Source organism: Meles meles, chromosome 19 (genome assembly GCF_922984935.1).
Source record: "Meles meles chromosome 19, mMelMel3.1 paternal haplotype, whole genome shotgun sequence".
Lineage (NCBI taxonomy): Eukaryota > Metazoa > Chordata > Mammalia > Carnivora > Mustelidae > Meles > Meles meles.
In genome coordinates, this window is record NC_060084.1 from 52582405 (window position 1) to 52600020 (window position 17616).

At 57.2% G+C, this 17616-nt stretch overlaps 1 protein-coding gene across 1 annotated transcript in view; it reads right to left on the reverse strand.

Annotated features, from left to right (window-relative positions):
- LRRC4B (leucine rich repeat containing 4B) overlaps positions 1 to 13330 on the reverse strand; it is a 37519-nt gene extending 24189 nt beyond the window's left edge. Inside the window, exon 1 of the mRNA XM_045988229.1 lies at positions 12969 to 13330. The gene's annotated coding sequence lies outside the window, so the exon portion shown is untranslated. The remainder of the gene's footprint in view (positions 1 to 12968) is intronic.
- Positions 13331 to 17616: the final 4286 nt, after the last annotated feature.

Here is a 17616-nt window from a genome sequence, read left to right on the forward strand (position 1 = left end):
CTGTCCCCATCACCCTCTCGTAGGTTGGGGAGCCCGTCTTGGTCAGATTGTCTGTCTGTCTGTCCGTCCGTCTGTCTTGGTCTCTCTCTCAGCCAGGCTCTGTCTGTCTCTTTCTCCGCGATTACAATTTCTAGTCACACGGCAGTGCAGAGCCAAGCTGTGCCTCAGCTCCCTCCCTCCCCACCCCCTCCCTCCTTCTCTCCCTTCTCTCTCTCCTTCTGATCGGGGAGGGCACCTCTCCTCCCTCCTCTTTGGCCCCCCTTCCCTGTACCAGGAGGCCTCCCCCTCCCCCCGCTAATCAAAGGCTCCGTTATCTAATTAACCCATTGGTTCTGGGTGGCAGGGGAAAGTCGGGGGAAGCAGGGGAGGAAGGTTGACGGCTGGACTGCCCTGGGGAGGGGGGTGTGTGGGCTGTGCCAAGCCCGGGCCTCATGGTACAGTCTCCGGCACAGAAGCCGCTGCATAACCAGGCTGGGCTACTGCTGACCCCACCTCACACCACTGGCCACAACCACCCCTCCTAAACCTGTCCCCCAGCCCAAGGGCAGACAACCTAGTAGAGTCACCCTGCAGGAGCCACCCCCGGACCCCAGGAACTCCCCAAAGCCCCTCACCACACCACACAACCCTTTACTCCTACCCCCGCTGCTGATATACCAGCGAGCCCGGGCCAACAACACTGTCACCCAGTCCTCAGACAAGGGCCAGCCCCCATTCACGGCACAAAGAAACCCAGCCCCAGATACAGCCCTCTGCCCTGGACCTTAGCCAGATCCGGAGAGCCACCGCCCCAGACACTTCTGCGAAAAGGGCAGGGCGGTGTGTTCATTTGTTGGATTTGTCTGTCGGCCCATCTAGCTTACAATTTTCTGAGTCCCTACTACGTGCAGGCACTGGTGTAGATGCTGACAAATGCTGCCTCTACACTCAAAACCCGGACGTGCACAGACCACAGGAGACCAGTAGCTATAGATGCTGGAGATGCTGTGAGAAGGGGTAATAATAGCACTGGCCTCCTAGGACTGTTTGGGGCCAACGAGCTAAATGCTCAGTAACCCAAGCAGATCTGACCACGTTTCATCCCCTCATCTTCCCCTGAGATCAGAGTCCTTCCTCACTGGTCTCCCACTTCCTTCTTCCCCAACCTCCCTCCCCGTCTGTTCCCACAGGCAGCCAGAGGGGTCTTGTCACTATTCAAGCCAGGAGCCAGACCCTTCCCAGCTCCATAGTGGCTCAGCCGGGCAAGTCTCATGAGGTACAAGGGCAGAGACATCACCTTGGTTTACAGGCCTCCCTCCCCAGGCTGGGCTACCTCTCTGACTTCAGCACTAACTTCCTCCCCTGCTCACTCACTGACCTCAGACCACACTGGCCTCTTCATGGTTTCCAGAACAGACGCAGACACTTCTGCCTCAGGGCCTTTGCTCTTGCTCTTTCTTCTGTCTGGATGTCAGAGGGTCCCCAGTGTGTGCCTGCCTTCTCTCCGGTCCCTGCTCAGATGTTACCTTCTCAGTGGGGCCATCCTGAGCACGTCAAATCACACCGCATCCTGCCCCTCTCCTTTCTCCTTTACTTTTCTATATAACATTTGTCACCATCTGGCCTCTTACAAGCCCACACTTGAACCTAAGCTCCTCAAGGGCAGGCACTGCCTCTGTTTTGTGAACAGTTTGATTCCCAGCATCTATGGTGGTGCCTGGCACATGGTAGGTGCTCAGTAAACATTGGGCGAAGGAATGAATGAGTAAAGTTGTCATTGCTATTCGTCTGTATTCCCCACAGACGAACCATGTTCCCTCATGCAGTCACACAGAAACACACTCGCCCACCCACATCCCTCACTCTGCGCTCCCAGCCCAGGACACATTCCAACAGCTGCATGTCTCAAGTTCATACCTCAGCTGTCCCTGATTCCGAGGTCCCCTCCCATCGCAGGAGGCCTGCCTGGAGGAATCAGCACTCCATATGCCACAAACACAACTGCCTTCAGCTTAATGCCTGTGCCTACGCCATGGTGCTACCTGGATGGCCAGGTCCCAGATACTATAGGCTCGAGTCCCAGACAGCAGGTCTCCAAAGCAGTTCTTGCGCCCCACTAAACATCATACCTTGAGGAGCTGCACCTAGGACACAACCTCTGTGAGCTACACTCCTGAATATTGCTTTGTGCCAAGAAGATACCTGTCCCCAGCTGTCCCCAGATCCATCCTTCCAACAGATGGCAGGAGTGCCAGCTAACCTTTCCTCTTCTGAGCATGGGGTACATGTCTGAGTGGAACCAGCTCCTTGAATAACACCACCACCATTATTGGTGATGTCTGCCACATACCCGGCATTGCCTGGAAACCATTCTAGGTGTTGTACTTGCAATAACTGTAGTTCTCCCCTTGGCCCTCTGAGAGGGGTTGATGTTACCCCCATTTCACAGATAGGAAAGCCAAGGCACAGCGAGGCAAAATCACTTGCCCAGGGCTAGGCACACCTAGGAAATGGTCCCTCCCTGCTCAGCCTCACCAGAGCAGAAAGGCCCCAGAGTCCCCCAAGCTTGTCGGGACAGCAACCACAATTCCCACGGAAGTCTCTTGGGGGCCATGGTGAACAATGGCCATCCTCCTGCGGGTCCTGCCTCCTGCCTCCTGCACGGGATGGGATAAACCTACTCTGTTCCACACCCTGCTGGTAGAGGTCACCTGACCTGCCGGCAACGATCCCCTGCTTGTCACCTTGCATCCATAACAGTGATGCGATGCATTCACTGAGCACCCACTCTGCGCCCAGTGCTGTGCCGAACACTGCCCACACCTCCAGCCACTGGCTTCTCCGCGTGGCCTGGTCTCCTGTCCAGTTAACAGAGCAGGAAGCAGATCTAGAGAGCTGAGGACACTGCTTGGTGGTCACACAGTCTGTATGCGGGATGGCTGTGGTAGGAAGCCAAGGCCCAGGACCTCTCGCACCCCCTGTGTCCTGGGAGAGGCTTCTTGCCTGTTCTCCGCCCCTGGTGCAAGGAATGAAGTAGAGCCAGAGATGCAAGAGGCTCCAAAGAGCGAAGAGGCGTGCAAGGCAGAAAGGGGCAGAGACACAGTGAGATGGGAACAAAGACAGAAGCTGGAGACCGACACACCACACACAACCGTGACCGTGCACGTGAGGGGGCAGGAGAGAGCGGGAGTCTACAAAGCAGGGCAGGAGAGCACAGAAAGCTGAAGAGCGAACTGAGGACCAGGGGAAGGTGCACGGCCAGGGCCTCACAAGCTTCTCCATCCTCCCCAGCCCGAGCTCCGAGAGATCTCGGGCACTGTGCCTGTGAGGATTCAGGCAGATGGCAGATCGGAAACTCGGGGGCCCAGGGGAGGTGGGGTGAGGAGAAAAGGGAGGCAGGGAACATTCCTGTCAGGCATACTCATTTTTCTGGGGGAAGTTCAGAAGGTGAGAGAAAAGATAGGAAATTGACTGCCATCGCAGCAAGAGGGATGGAGGTTAGATCTAAAGAAGAACTTCCCGACTGTGAGGGACTGGGGCGGAAGTGGAGCCTGGAGCCTGGAGGGTGGAGAGACATCAAAGCCAGAGAGAGCTGAACACTTCTCTCTCTGGATGCCTGTCATGTGAGCAAGGCTGGGAGCTGTTAAGTTGGTTGGGGGAGGGTATGGGCAGAGCCAGCTTCAGGGCTGGATGAAACAACTTCACACGTGTGTCCCTCTGAGCCAGTCCCTGTCCTGAATGCTTTTCAAATGGAAGCAGGCCCACAGCCCGAAGAATTGACAGTCCTCTAACTCCTGAGATGGGGAACCCTGGGAAAAGGGTTGCCCAATCTCCTTGTAGCTGCTGCTGAAGAAACAGGTTGGGGGCTCAGCTCTTGAATTGCCCCAGCGGCCTCCCGGGCTGTCACTGGCCAGCAGAACCAGACTCCGCAGGGGGATGACTTGCTGGGAGGAGGCGGGGTCATCCTCTCCATTGTCCCAACTCCTCACACTGAGGCACTGCCTCAGTAAATTTTTCACAAATATTTCACAAATATTTACTGAATGACCCTCACCTCCCACCCTCTCTGCTCCAGCCATGCTGGCCTCAGGAGGCTCCCCCACACCAGGCACATCCCAACCTCCTCGGACGTCTGGCTCTGCTGTTCACTCATCTACGTGGCTGCCTCCCCCCAGTCTCTGTTCCAGGGCCGGCAAGAAGGTTTCTTGCCCCGCCCCCACCTCTTACATTCACACTTCTTCGCTTCCTAGTCCTCGGATGGCCAGAAGGTACCCTACAGACAGCGATTTGTTCTGTCTGTTGTCTGTCTCCGCCAGAAGGTGAGCTCCTCAGGCAGGGAGTTTGTCCGGCATCTTCACTGCTGCGTCCCCAGTGCCTAGGACACGCGGGCCCCCACAAAGCCTCAGTGGACGCCAGCAGAAAGGAGAACGAGTTCGCGAGCGCCCCCTACCGCCAGGTCCCCGCCCGGCACTGGGTAGGTGGGGTCAAGGAGACCCCTGCTCCTCTGTAGGGAGTTAGTGGTCCAGAGGGGAGCTGGACGGAGCTGGACAAACGCTAAGTGAGACGGTGAGTGCAGGGTGGGGGTCCGGGACGTCTAGGAGAAGCACCGCCCTTGGCCAGTGGAGGGGAGTCTGGAGGTGATGTCAAAGCTGAACCTGAAGGATGCCGAGTGCTGGGGACCAGAGAATCACCCGGGTGCAAAGGCCTGGGGGCCCCGAGAAGCAGGTGGGAGTCAGGGAGCTGTGCGGAATCCAGCTCAGTCACAAAGATGTCCTGCCTCCACAGGAGGCTGAGAGGCAGGGGTGCTGGGGGGGGGCAGGTTGAGGCAAGGGAGGGGTAGGGAAAGACCCCTCTAAGTGAACTGGGCGGAGGCTGAAGTCTGGGGAGGAGTTGGGCCAAGAGTCCAGGGGAAGAAGCTGAGACCACGGCTGGGGCTTTGGGGATGGAGGGAGGAGGGAGACAATGAAAAGATACAGCAAAATGGCAAAAGCGGCAGAACTTAGAGGAGATGTAGGAGGTGAGGGAGAAGGAGAAGCCAAGTCCTCCTTAAAGATCTAGGGTCAGATTCTAAAAGCTAGGAGAGGAGAGAGGGCAGGAGAGGAGGCTGGGGGCAGGGGAAGAGAAGAGACAGGTCCCTGGACACAGGACCACCAAACTCAACCTTTGCTGGCAGGGGGCGAGCCCGCTTATGCTGGCAGCCTGCATGTCCCCAGATGCTCCAGGAGCCGTGGTGGAGGGCCCCGGTCTGTCCCTGGCTGTGAGGTCATGGGCCAGCCCCTCAGTCTCTCTGCTCCTGTTTCCTCTCTGTAACACAGGCCATCGGGAACACTCTGCTGCGGCCAGGGGGCCCAGGACAGAGTCTGGCACTTTGCAAGTGACAGGCAAGGGTGAGCTAGGATACAAGGTTTGGCTGGTATGTGGCTCCAGGCCTGTGTGGCTGCCAGTCTTCTGCTAGCAGGCCTTGCTGTCACTTCACTTCCTCCTCTGAGAAATGAGAATTAATAAGATACCACATGACAAAGGGCTGGGAGGGCGAGGGGCGAGGGGACACTGCAGCAGCTGTCTCCCAGCCGGGAGAGAACTGTTCCAGGACCTCATGTGTTGCTGTCTGGTGGCGCTCTCCGCAACTCTGCAAACGCTCTTCTTTTGCACTAGCCAGTATGGTAGCCATGAGCATGTGCGGCTAGTGAGCACTTGCGGAGTGGTGAGTGACTGAGGAATTGAGTTAATTTAATTTAAATTAATCTAAATGTCAATGGCCACACGTGGCTGTGGCTGCAGTGGTTTCTGTATTGGACAGCGTGGTTCTAACTGCTGCTGTGGTTGTCCTGGTGTGTCCAGCTGGACCCCAGTCCTGCCTGGAACTGGTTCTGTCTGAGTCCCCAATGCTTGGGCTCCTTCTGCTCCGACGCCCTGCCAGGCGACCTCACAGGGCTCTTACAGGACTCTCCAGGAGCCACGGAGATCAACCCTGGGGAACCGAACTTTACTGAGGGTCAGATGCTCTACCTGTGTCATCCTAGGCCTGCAGGAAAGGAACTACAGCAAGTCCACTTTACGGATGGGCATACTGAGGCCTGGTGACATCCTTGCTGTACCCGTGAGCACCCAGACCAGCAGGCTCCAAATTGGAAGCTTGACCTCCAGGCCCCTGTATTCTGTGTACACGCTGCGATTCTGTGTGGCTCTGGGATGTGGGGGCTGTGTAACACCGCTGAATTGACTCTGCTTGGAGGAGGAGCTAGGGCCTGGCCTGGTGTGCGAGGTTTTCAAAACAGACGTCGCTGCCAAGGCTTCAGAAGGGTGTGTGAGGTGAGTTTGCAGGTGGGAGGGATGCAGGGCCAGCCACCTTGACTGTTGCCTCCCTGGTTCCTTCTCCTCTTGCTGTCCCCTGGAAGGGCAACTTTGGAATTTGTCTTTACTCAGGATGTGTATAACTAACTTTAAAAAGTAGGAGGGGGGAAGATGTGTACCACTAAAAGTAATAAAAAGTTGAAAACCACTTGAACTGGAGCAGTATTGAAGTGTAAATTCTGACCAGGGTGAGGGAGGACCGTCAGGGTGAGGCAGAGGGGCCTCCCTTCCTGGGGCTGCTGGTCCTGGAGCATCCCGCACTCCGTGTCAGGACGAATCATGAACTCTCCTCCTCCCTCCCCTTGCTCTGAGGAAGAGTGTGCTCAGGGGTGGGCTAGACCCTGGTTAGAACCTCAGCCGTCACAATAACCAGCCATGTAGCCTGGGAAAGGGATATAACTTCTTGGCGCCTCAGTTTGCTCATCTGTGAAATGGGGAAAATGGCTAATCTACGTGCGGCGGTAGCGGAGACTCAGTGGTCCGATATCCGTGATGGGCCGGGCGCAGTGCCTGGCACACAGGAAGCTCTCCCTGGAATGATTCTCTCACTGTGAACACCCTCCTCCTCCGTGCCATCACACCATCACTCTAGGACGACAGGGAGCTGGAGAGAGCGCTGGTGTCCTGGAAACTTGGGTTCAAACTCTGACTCGCCACTTGCTCACTGTGTTCCCCCACCTCCTGTCCCCGTCTGGCTCTGTCTGTGAAGATAATGACACCCAGCTTGGTGGGAATTCATGGTGACATGTCCAGTGCTGGGCATTTAAATGACAGGGGCATTAAAAGTTATTTATTCTCACTGGGTCAGAAGAACAAATCTCTGCCTCATTCTGTGACTCAGTCTCCCCCCTTCCCATATGTAAATCCAGCATTTCTGGCTGGATCATTTATCAGAGAGTGGGGGGCCCACTGAATCGCCTGGGGAATCTCTGTCCCTGCCCCACCAGCTAGACATGGATCGGGCACCCCACGCCTCATGAGGAAAGCCCCCTGTGGGAATCGGGGTGGGTAGGTCCTTTCCCCTGAGGGGGCATAACAAGGGCATAAAAAAGACTGAGGGACAGGGAGCCCTTAAGTTACAGGACTCCTAATGTCTCTCTTAAAGTCTAATCTTCTGAGTCTACTGCTATTAACCGTCTGATTATTGTTATTATTAGCAACCCTAATTTCTACTTGGAGGGCCTACTGGACCCACAGGTCCGCTCTCTGGGGCTCAGCTCGGGGAAGCAACCCGCAGGGCTGCCCAATCCTGGGTTCGCAGTCCCAGCCGAGCCACTTCTGGCTGTTGGCGTTGGGCAAGGGGCCTCGTCTCTCTGAACCTCAGTTTCCCCTTACGTCTAACTGGGGATGATGATTGTGCTTCCCCTGGAGGTCTACCATGAGAAGTAAATGGAACAGATCCACACAGAATGCTAGCACAGAGCCTGGCTTGTGGTTATTATTATTTCGGGCCCAGTGTCTGAGGGTTCTGGGCAAGAGGAGGGCATATTTCAGCATTTACTGCCTGGGATTTGTCTGCCAGGGAGAGCTGGGCCTGGCACTGCTCTCTGACCTGAACAAGAGCTCAGAAGCCTAAGCTCAACTCCTGGGGCAGGAGAGAGGGCTAGGGGGCTTGGGGGGGGTGGGTCCTCGCTGAGACAGAAGGGAGTGGCCTGGCTTCCTGGCCCAGTTCTGCCTCACTCCCCCCCTCCTCCCCTTCTGGGTCATATACACGCTTCCCCACCGGACCCAGCATTCTCGCTCTTGGCAGCCCTCTAGGGGACCCAGTGGTCCCCTGGAATGGACTCCTGCCTGACCCCCGACCACAGGGTCCCTTACTGGCTGATCTCTCAGGCCTCTAATGCAGCCCTCCCGCCCCCCACCTCCACCTGCCATGACAACAGTTGGGCGTGTGGGTTTCCGAGCAACAAGGGGGCATTTTGCCACTGTTCTTACTCTCTGCCACTCCCCTGTCTGCCAGAGCCACCTTACTCTCCGGAATCTGGAAGGGAGGGGAACGGGGCTTCTGCTCAGTGAGGGTGGAAGGGTCCTAAACTCAGAGATGAGGAGGTTTCCTGAACACCACCAGAGAGGAAAGAAAGATGTGCTCCTTACACCCCAAAAAGGTGATGATGGAGGACCTAATGCTGGGTCTGAGCTCTGTAATGGCACCTACTCCCCGACCTGGAGGTAGGACCTAATGAAGTCTCTCCGAGAACAGAGCCCCAGGCCCACCACCACGCCCCCTGTCCTCTAAGACCTACACTTGGACCAGATGAACTTCCAAATATGCACCCGTCCCCCAATGTACAGGGAAACCTACCCCTCCTGGGAGGCAATCCCACAGTAGGGGACAAGTGTGGGGTCTGTGGTCCCCCCAGGCCACCCACCGGCCCAGGACAGGATGCAACATGGTGGCTTCAATGCAGCACTGAGTCTAGAACACTGCAAGGGGCCTGCGGTTTCGCAGCTGACCCTGACCATGGAGAGCTTGTGGGTGCCCTGCACCCTGGTGGTCTCGGGAGTTCCTGCTTTGGCCCCCCAGGGGGCAGGTTAGCTGAAGCAGGGCCCAGTTCCAGCAGGCCGCAGAGCTAGGGCAGTGCCAGGGAGGAGGATGGGGCAAGAGGAGCAGGCAGGTAAAGCCCCTGGCCGAGGAACCCAGATTTTGGAAAGAAACCCAAAGAAGCAGCATGGGGAGAGTGACAGGGCAAAAAAAGAGCCACGAGGAGAGGAAAGAGCCAGGATTGAAAACTCAGCTGCCCACAGAGCCAGGCAGGTAAGACAGATGGAGGAGAGCGGGGAGTGGTGGCCAGCAGGCCCCTGAGCATGGCCCATGGCTAACCCGGAAGGAGAATTTTTCAAAAGAAGCTGATAATCTGGATGTTTTGTGATGGAACCGACATAGCACATTGCATGAGTTTCAAGTGTACAACATAATGATTCGATATTTGTGAAATGATCACCACAACAAGTCTAGTTAACATTCATCACCACACAGAGTTACAATTTTTTTCCTTGTGACGAGAATGGATTTTTCTGTGAAATCACTTTTTTTTTTAAAGTTGACAACACGTGAAACACTTTGGAAGCACTGGGGGTAAAGAACACTCCCAGTCCACAGGACAGCAGGGTAAGGGCTCAGGAATATGGGCAAGTGAGCGCAGGGAAGCGGCAGCAGGAGGCAGGGAGGACGGAGGGGCTGCTGGAGGTGAGGGAGAGTGACCCAGAGGAGCAGAGGGAGGTGCTGAGCCCAGACTGGAAACCGAGGCAGATTTCACAGCAGATGAGCCCTGAGAAGGAAAGACTGATGCATAAATTCAAGGTGTAGCTGGCTAGGCAGGGGCAGGAAGGCACTGGGCTGCAGGGGGAGAAGGGCCGCCCAGGGGAGAGGTGATGGGAGGTGGCTGGATAGAGACAGGAGGTCCCCGTGACACCTTAAGAGAGATGCCGGGCCAGAGGTGGGCAAGGGTGAAAGATGGTGTGCGGTAGGGAAGAGAAGGCTGCCACCCCAGCAGACGAATCAGGGGAGCACAGGCGTGGAGATGAGAGGAGACAAAGATGCAGACTGTGGCAGGAGCCAGGGCACTGGACGAAGTCGAGAGAGTTCAGCGCACCCCCTCTGCCTCCCAGCACCTCTGCCCACACCTTCCAGACTGTCAGTGGCCTCTCCTACCAGATGTCTTAATTCTGCTGTCCCCTCAGTGACCAGACCGCTGGGAGCCTTCTGACTCAGGGAGCATTCTGCCAACTGCCTCTGGGTGGGATTAAGGGTCCCACGGCAGGGGTCCAGTGGGAGATGTGCAGTCAGCACAGGCCCGTGCCCCTCGCGCTGGGCTGGGGTGAGGGGGGTGGATGAGCTTGGGTGCAAGTGCAGCTCTGCAGCTGCATCAGTGGCCTGTGGGGCTGCATCCCCAGGGTTCCAGGGCCACCCGGCGCCTCTCACTTTGTGTCTCTTTGTGCGTGTGAGTTCACCAGGTGACTGTGTTGGAGGCCTCTCCGGCCAGTGTGCTTCTCCGTGGGGTGCTGCCTTTGTCTCTCCCTCTGGGTCTCTGTGTAGGAAGGACAGAGTGTGTCTGTACGTGCACATGACTCCAGGTCTTTCTCCTGGCCTCTGGCTGACTCTGGGTACCGCAGCCCTGTTTGTAACTGGGTCTCTGGCTGCCAGCATGTGTGTGTGTGTGCGCGTATGCGCACACCTCTGCCCCCACATGCCTCTGTGTCTTTCTCACACGCTCTCACCCTCTGCCTAGGGCTGATTTGGGTCCCTCACAGTGAGACACTGTGCCCCTAAGGCCCCTGCCCCTCTGGTCCTGAAGTGTTCCCTGGCTCCTCCTTGCCAGCACCGTGGGTCGCCAGGCACCCTCCCTGAGTCTGTGGCTCCCTGTGTCTCTGCCTGGCCCTCTTGCTCTCCCTCCTCTGTGTGTGTGTGGATGGTGTGTGTTCCCCTGGCTGACTCTCGCTTTCTTCAGAAATTAAGTGAGTAACTCTGTGTATGTCTGGTTCCGTGGTGATGCACCCTGATTGTGTGTGTGTGTGTGTGTGTGTGTATGTGTGTGTGTTTGGGAGTCAGGTCCCCTCTCTCACACCAGCTGTGCCTCTCTCTCTAAGGCTCCCGCCCTTCCCTGCCTTGTCGGAGGGTCTTTTTCAATGCCTTTCTGCTGCTTCATTCTCTGCCCCTCCTGAGGGCGTGTGTGGACAACTGGGTGGCCAGGATTAGAGGAGCCCCAGGGAAGTGCGGGAGGAAGGCGGGAAGTGGACGAGGGGGCCCGCAAGATGCGGGTTAGAAGGAGCTAGGAGACAGAAGATGCGACCAGAAGAGGGAGGGACCCATCCTGGCCATGGTCCTGGGGAGTGGGGAGGTTTTAGGGGGGAGAGGATGCTGCTGGCTGCCTGGACCAGGAGGGAAGCGACTCCGGCTGCTCCCAGCTGCCGTTGGAGCCCGAGTTCCTGTCTGGCGGCTGCGCGGCGGGACTCAGGATGTGAGGCGCATAGCAATGGGGCGCTGCGGAGGCTCAACTGCAGCTCCCAGCTGGGGGGGGGTGGGGAGGGGGCTGTGGGGCAGCCCTGAGGCTCCCTTGCCCCTCCCCCTTCCCAGCTGGGCTCTCCCCAGGGGATTTCCCCACCCTGAGAAAGTGAACCCGAGCTGGGCCTGAGGCTGCGGGGAGCAGGGCAGGGAGAAGGAGAGGGTGCTCCAGAAGAACAGCAGAGGTGGGGGTGGGGAGAGAAGGGTCAAGATGGGAGTGGCAGAAAGAAAGGGGGGGGGTGGGCAAGGGGGCATCGTGGGCATGGTGAGTTGGACCCTGGAGCGAGACTGGCTGGGCGTCTGGCAGGAGAGAAGGGAAGAGCTCATGGAAGTGAGGGCCCCAAACTTGGGTGGAACCCTGGACAGAGTCTGGGCCCCGGGCTCCTGGACTGATGAGTTGGAAGGAGGCAGCAGCAGGAAAGAGAGGCTTGGGAGAGGAGGGCTTTCAGAATGGGGGGGGGTCTGGGGTTGGGGGATTCCATGCGGCGGGCAGACAGGGAGACAGGGCCAGGGTCTCTGAGTGAGGAGAGGTCATAAAAGGCAACCGCAGACACAGATGGGTTTGTGAGAGAGACACGCTGGTGGTAGTGCTAGGGAGAGCCCCCACAAGGATCCTAAACAGAGAGGGGAGAAGACAGGGGTTCCTGCGAAGAAGACATGGTAGGGAGGGTAGGGAGTGAAGCTAGAGGAGAGAGGGGCTAAAGTGGGGGTCTCCTGGAGAGAAGGTCAAGGGAAGGGATCTCTGGGGGCAGAGTACCCTGAAGGGAAGATGAGGTACAGTTCGAAGGTCTTAGAAGAGCAGGTGTGAGAGTGGAAAGCCAACAAATGGGGGGCTGGGGAGTTCCCCAAGAGGAGAGGGCTAAGGAGGGTCGGAGGGAGGGAGGTAGTGGTTCCTCGGAGACACATGCCCAAGGATAGAAGGCCCCCCCGAAGCAGAATGGGGTCAAGGAAGCGGGTCTTGGAAAGAGAGAGGGACAGGGGTTTTGCTGCCCATCGGCAAGGGTTGGGGGACCCCAGAGGGAGAAGGGCTGAAGATTGGGGAGGGGGTAGTCTCACTCCCCAGTCACCCCCTCCGTCTTTCCCATTCTCACTTCCCAAACTCCCCGGTTCTCCCTGGTTGCCAAGGCAACCGCTCCTGCCAGGCGCGGTCACCAAGGAAACCCCGTGCCCGCCTCTCCCCCTTCCCCATCACTGGCGTGCCCCCCCACCCCAAGCAGCCACGGTGTGGAGGGTGGGAGGGGCAATGGTGGGGGAAGAACTCGGGCTCCCACCCCAGAAATGGGGGCCCACATCTACACCCGTCAAGCACCCCCAACCCCAAGCCTACATTTTCAGCCCCACAGCTGGATAGGCGTAGCGACAGCCGGACGTACACCACCACCACCACCCTGCCTGTCCCCAAGGCAGCGGCGACCCCCAACACAGAACTCGCCTGGCCGGGAGAACCCCCACCCGACTGCCTCCCCCACCCGCTTCGCCTCTCCATCAGGCCCCGCCCACTGTCCTCTGCCGCCGACCCCCCCATCCCGGAGGAGGCCTTAGACCACGGTCCCCTAATTAAGAGAATGCCCCCCATCCATCCTCCGCGGTTCTGCCTCCCGCCCCCACCTGGCGCCCCTCCACGGCTACTCACAGCGAGGAAAGGGGCTCCTTCTGGGGGGCAGCATGCCCGGCCCGTGGGGGGAGGACCCCCCCCAATGAGGCACAGGGATTTGGGGTGCGAGGCCCGCTGCGGGGAGGCGCGGGGGGCGGGGCTGCGGCCGGGCCTGGGTCTCTTGAGTTCTCCCCCCTCCCCGGCTCCTGGATGGGGAGGGGGTTTCCGCAGTGGCAGCAGTGAGATTCGGGGGGCCGCTCTGCCTCCTCGCTCGCCCGCCCGTCTGCCTGCCGCCCGGCCCGGCGCCCTCGCCTGCCGGTCCTCCGCCCGCCTTCCTTCTTGCCTTCCTTTCTTTCCTTCTTTCTTTCCTTGCTTCCTTCCTTCCAGCCTTCCTTCCTTCCTTCCTCCCTCCTCGGGCCGCCGGCGCCGCTCTCCCCCCACCCCACCCCCCCAGGCCCCGGCCCCGGCCCCGGCCCCCGCCTCGGACGGTGCGGCAGCGACCGCGAGCAGCCGAGAGCGGCGGAGACGGGAGCGGAATACTGATGATGGAGGGGGAGCGAGAGGGAGGGGAGGGAGGGTGCCGGGAGGGGGGGGGAGAGGCTGCCCGGGAAGGAAAGGAGGGGGGAGAGGAGAGAGGGGAGGGAGGGCAGAGAGGAGGAGAGGGAGAAGAAGAGGGGGAAGAGAGAGGAGGGAGGACAAAAAAGCAGAGGATGGTTAAGGGAGAGGAAGGGGGAGGGACGAGAGGGTGGAAGGGGTAAGGGTGGAGGGTGCAAGAAACCGAGGGAAGAAGGAAAAGGGAAGGAAAGGAGAGGAGGGAAGGAGAAGAGAAGGAAGGAAATCGATGGGGAGAGGGAAAGAGGGGAGGTAAGAGGGGGAGGAAAGAGAGGGAAGAGGAGGAGGAGTGGAGGGGAGAAATAGAGACATGGAGAGGGAGGGACAGTGTCCTGGATTGAGGGGACGCAAGGGGTGGAGAAATCCCTACTACACCACGGGTAAATATTTGTAGAATGAATATGAGAGGGAAGGGAGAGAGAGATGATACGGGGAAGAGGGGATGGGCAGAGGAGGAGGAAAGTGGCCCCAGAGGGAAGCGGCTAGGGGACAGGGACAGGAAAAGGCCCAGGAGCAGAGAAGAGGAGGAAGGAAAGAAGGCCTCCTTGGCAGACAATGTGGGGAGAGGGGGCTAGGTGCTATATGTTAGAGCTAGGAGCCAAGGGGAAGCTTGCAGAATGGGGGAAGAGGGCAGGGAGGAACTAAGCTAGACAGAATCGAGAGGACAGAGGATGGAGGAAGACCCACAGTGGGGTAGGGGAGAGGAAAGAGCCAGGGCCAGGGAGACAGAAGACTGGGCACTGGAATTTTGAAGGCACTAGGTAGGGGGAGCCTGAGGACAGATATGTGGGGCATTCCTCATTCCTCCAACCCCACTGTGTGCCTCCCCGCTCCCCCAAACCCAGCACCAAGAGAGAAGGATCCATTTTCTGTACAAGGACACTGGGCTCTCAAAGGATCAAGGGCAGGATCCAAATCCAGAGTCCTGGGCTCTGGAAAGAGTATTTTGAAGGGGCCCCTCCATGGCCCAGACCTGTCAGGTGGAGGCGCCTGGAAGGGGGCAGAGAACAGAGCCCCACGGACTCCCCACCCTCATCCTCTCACCTCCTCCAGGTGTCGGCAGCAGGTGCTGGGGACACATTTAGAGCTGTGAAGTGACACCGAACCTCGGGTTCAGGGAGTGGGGGAGGGAGGACGCAGAACCCCAGAGGTCACCTTGCCTTCTCTCTGCCCCATCAACTCCCCCTGTCCACTTTGCTGAAAGACTGTAAATTAGGGGTAAAGAAACCTAGAAGGGGGCTGGAAGGAGGCAGCCTTTCCCGGACACTGAATTTCCTTCCAAGTTCTGAAATTAGGGCAGAAATCTCACCTCTTCCTTGTCCCCTCCCCCCCACCAAGAAGTCCGGCAACAAACTTGGGACTTGGGGTAGAGAGAAAAGGCAAAATTTCCCTTCCTCAGTCCCAGAGTCCCAGAGAGACCGCCTCCTTCTCTTTGTCCGCATTCTTCTGAGAGCCCCAGGGAGGGGAAAGTGTGGTCCCTCCACCCACAAGGGGCAGAAATGAGATGCAGTGGAGGCTGTTCTGGGGAAGGAGGGGACTGGGAGGTAGGGAAGGAAAGTGCCCCAGACAGGTGTAATGAGCCAGCGCGGGAGACAGACCTGGAGTTCATGAGAAACAAGTGAGGTCACATTTGGGTGCAGAAGCAGCAGCTGTGGGTGGGGGGTGGTTAACCTGAGGACAGGAGAGCTACAGAGAGGGGAAGCCATAAGAAGAGAGACAGGCAAGGGCCACAGAGCAACAGGTGAGCTGTGAAGCTTTGGGTTCCCACCTGGATGCTGCTCAAGTCTGGTTTAGGAGATTGGAGGAGTGAATGTGCGCGCACTCCAAAGTGCGGCACAGCGCAGGCCCAAGGTAGGTGGCGATGGTAGCAAACGTGTAGTGACCGTGGCAGTGAGTGTGCATCCCGCAGGCGTGTTACTACACTACCATGGTCAGAGGCTCAGCCGAGCACTTCATGAGCATCTTGTTGGCTCCGTACAACTACCCTGAACTTGACTCCTGGGGATGTGGGCACTGGCGGACACAGGCCAGCATTAACTCTTTCATTACTAGAGGGTCACTGGGAGAGGCCAGTGTGGGGAAGTAGGGAAGAACTTCAGTATCTTACCCACCTGTGAGCTTCCGGTCCCTGGTCTGAAGCTCTGCCTGTAGGGAGTGATGACCCATGTGAGGGAAGGAGAAACAGGTTACCATCGAGCACCAGTGTTCACTGAAGACCAGCTCAGTGCCTGGAGCTGGTCTCGGGGCCCTGAGAATCAGCTGGAGAACAGGACAGAGCACTATCCTTGCGCTTGTAGGGCTCAACTTCCAGGAGGGAGGAACCCAAGGACCTACTTCAGATAAACAAAAGGGGGTACTATGGAGGAGAGGGGCTGGTCAGGCATTGGGAGGACAGACTTGAGATGACCAAGAGAGGTCTCTCAGAGGAAGCAGCTTCTGAGCCAAGACCTACATGATGAGAAAGAGGCAGCTATGAGGGGGCACAGAGAAGGGGCCCCTGGAAGAAGGCACATGGGGAGCCGAGGCCCTGTAGGAACAGCAAGCTTGGGCTGTTTGAGAGAGGAGACGGGTGTGGCAGAAGATGGTGAGAGACAGGGCGAGTGGGAGAAGAGGATGACAGAGTGCCGGCTTTGGCTCAAACACAATACCAAATGTTGACAACATACCTTTGGACCCTATTCGCCCTAAAGCTTAGCTCAGGTGGCAGTCCTGAGTAACCTAAAACCTAAAACCCTAAAAAGACCTGCATTTTTCTTTCATGTTTTCAACACTGCGGTTTTGATGCAAACCATATCACCTAAGAAGGGGTGGCAGGAACCCCTATAACAGTGGAGACTCAAAGGTATGTTTACTATTTCAAAAAACTAAATGTAAATTGCGCGTGTCCTTTGGGATGGCATTTCAGAGGTTAACCCAAACATCAAATTTCTCTGCTTCAGGCTGTTAAGAAAAAACATTTTCTTTTTTTAAGAAATAATTTTCTAGAGGTACCTGGGTGGCTCAGTTGGTTAAGCATCTGCTTTTGACCCAAATTATGATCGCAGGGTCCTGGGATGGAGCTCTGCCTCTCGGCCAGCTCCCTGCCGCTGCTGGGATGGGGAGTGGGCTTCTCTCTCTCCCTCTGTCCCCACCCCTGTGCTCGCTCTCTCTCCCTCTCTCTCTCTGTCTCAAAAAATAACATCTTAAAAAAACATGAAAAAAAATTTTTTTTAATCTACTCAGTGTTAACAGCTTGTCTCACCCTGATCAGAAGTTCTGATGGGGGCGCCTGGGTGGCTCAGTGGGTTAAGCCGCTGCCTTCGGCTCAGGTCATGATCTCAGGGTCCTGGGATCGAGTCCCACATCGGGCTCTCTGCTCGGCAGGGAGCCTGCTTCCCTCTCACTCTCTCTGCCTGCCTCTCTGCCTACTTGTGATCTCTGTCAAATAAATAAATAAAATCTAAAAAAAAAAAAAAAAGAAGTTCTGATGGGTAGTTAGGTGTACCTTTGATAGAGTGTGGGCAAAGGAAATTCTCCCTCAATGTAGTTTGGTTTGCTTAGAAAACACCTTCAAAGTGGGATCCATGGGAAACAGAGGAGAGGTATCACCCCCTTTCCACCCCCAGTGTTTATGTATTTTGTCCAATATACTACACTGAGCAACTGCCATGGGCCTTCACCTCCGCTGGTACATAATCACGATCGTCACCAGTGGTGGAGAGTTCTAGGAAGGGGGAAATGTCACAGTGGGTGCTAACCGAGACCCTAGGCCTTACCCCCAATTCTGTGCTTCGCTGTATCTCTAACTCAAACCCTAACCTTAATTCTGAGGAGCGATGGTGACCACCGGAAAATGAACACAGGGTTAGATGCTCAGCTTTTACACAGAGGAACCTCCTGTTGCCTGCTCCTCAGATCGCATTTCCCAAAGACGCCTGTAACAATGAACTCCTCCCCACACGCTCTGACACTCCTCTGCGTACAGTACTTGTTGTGCTGTGTGTTGTGTGTTGTTGTTGGCCCGTTGGACCCAGAGGGCTCTGGTGACTTTTTAGGCCAATGGAATGTGGCAGCAGTAATGTCATGTGACTTTCAA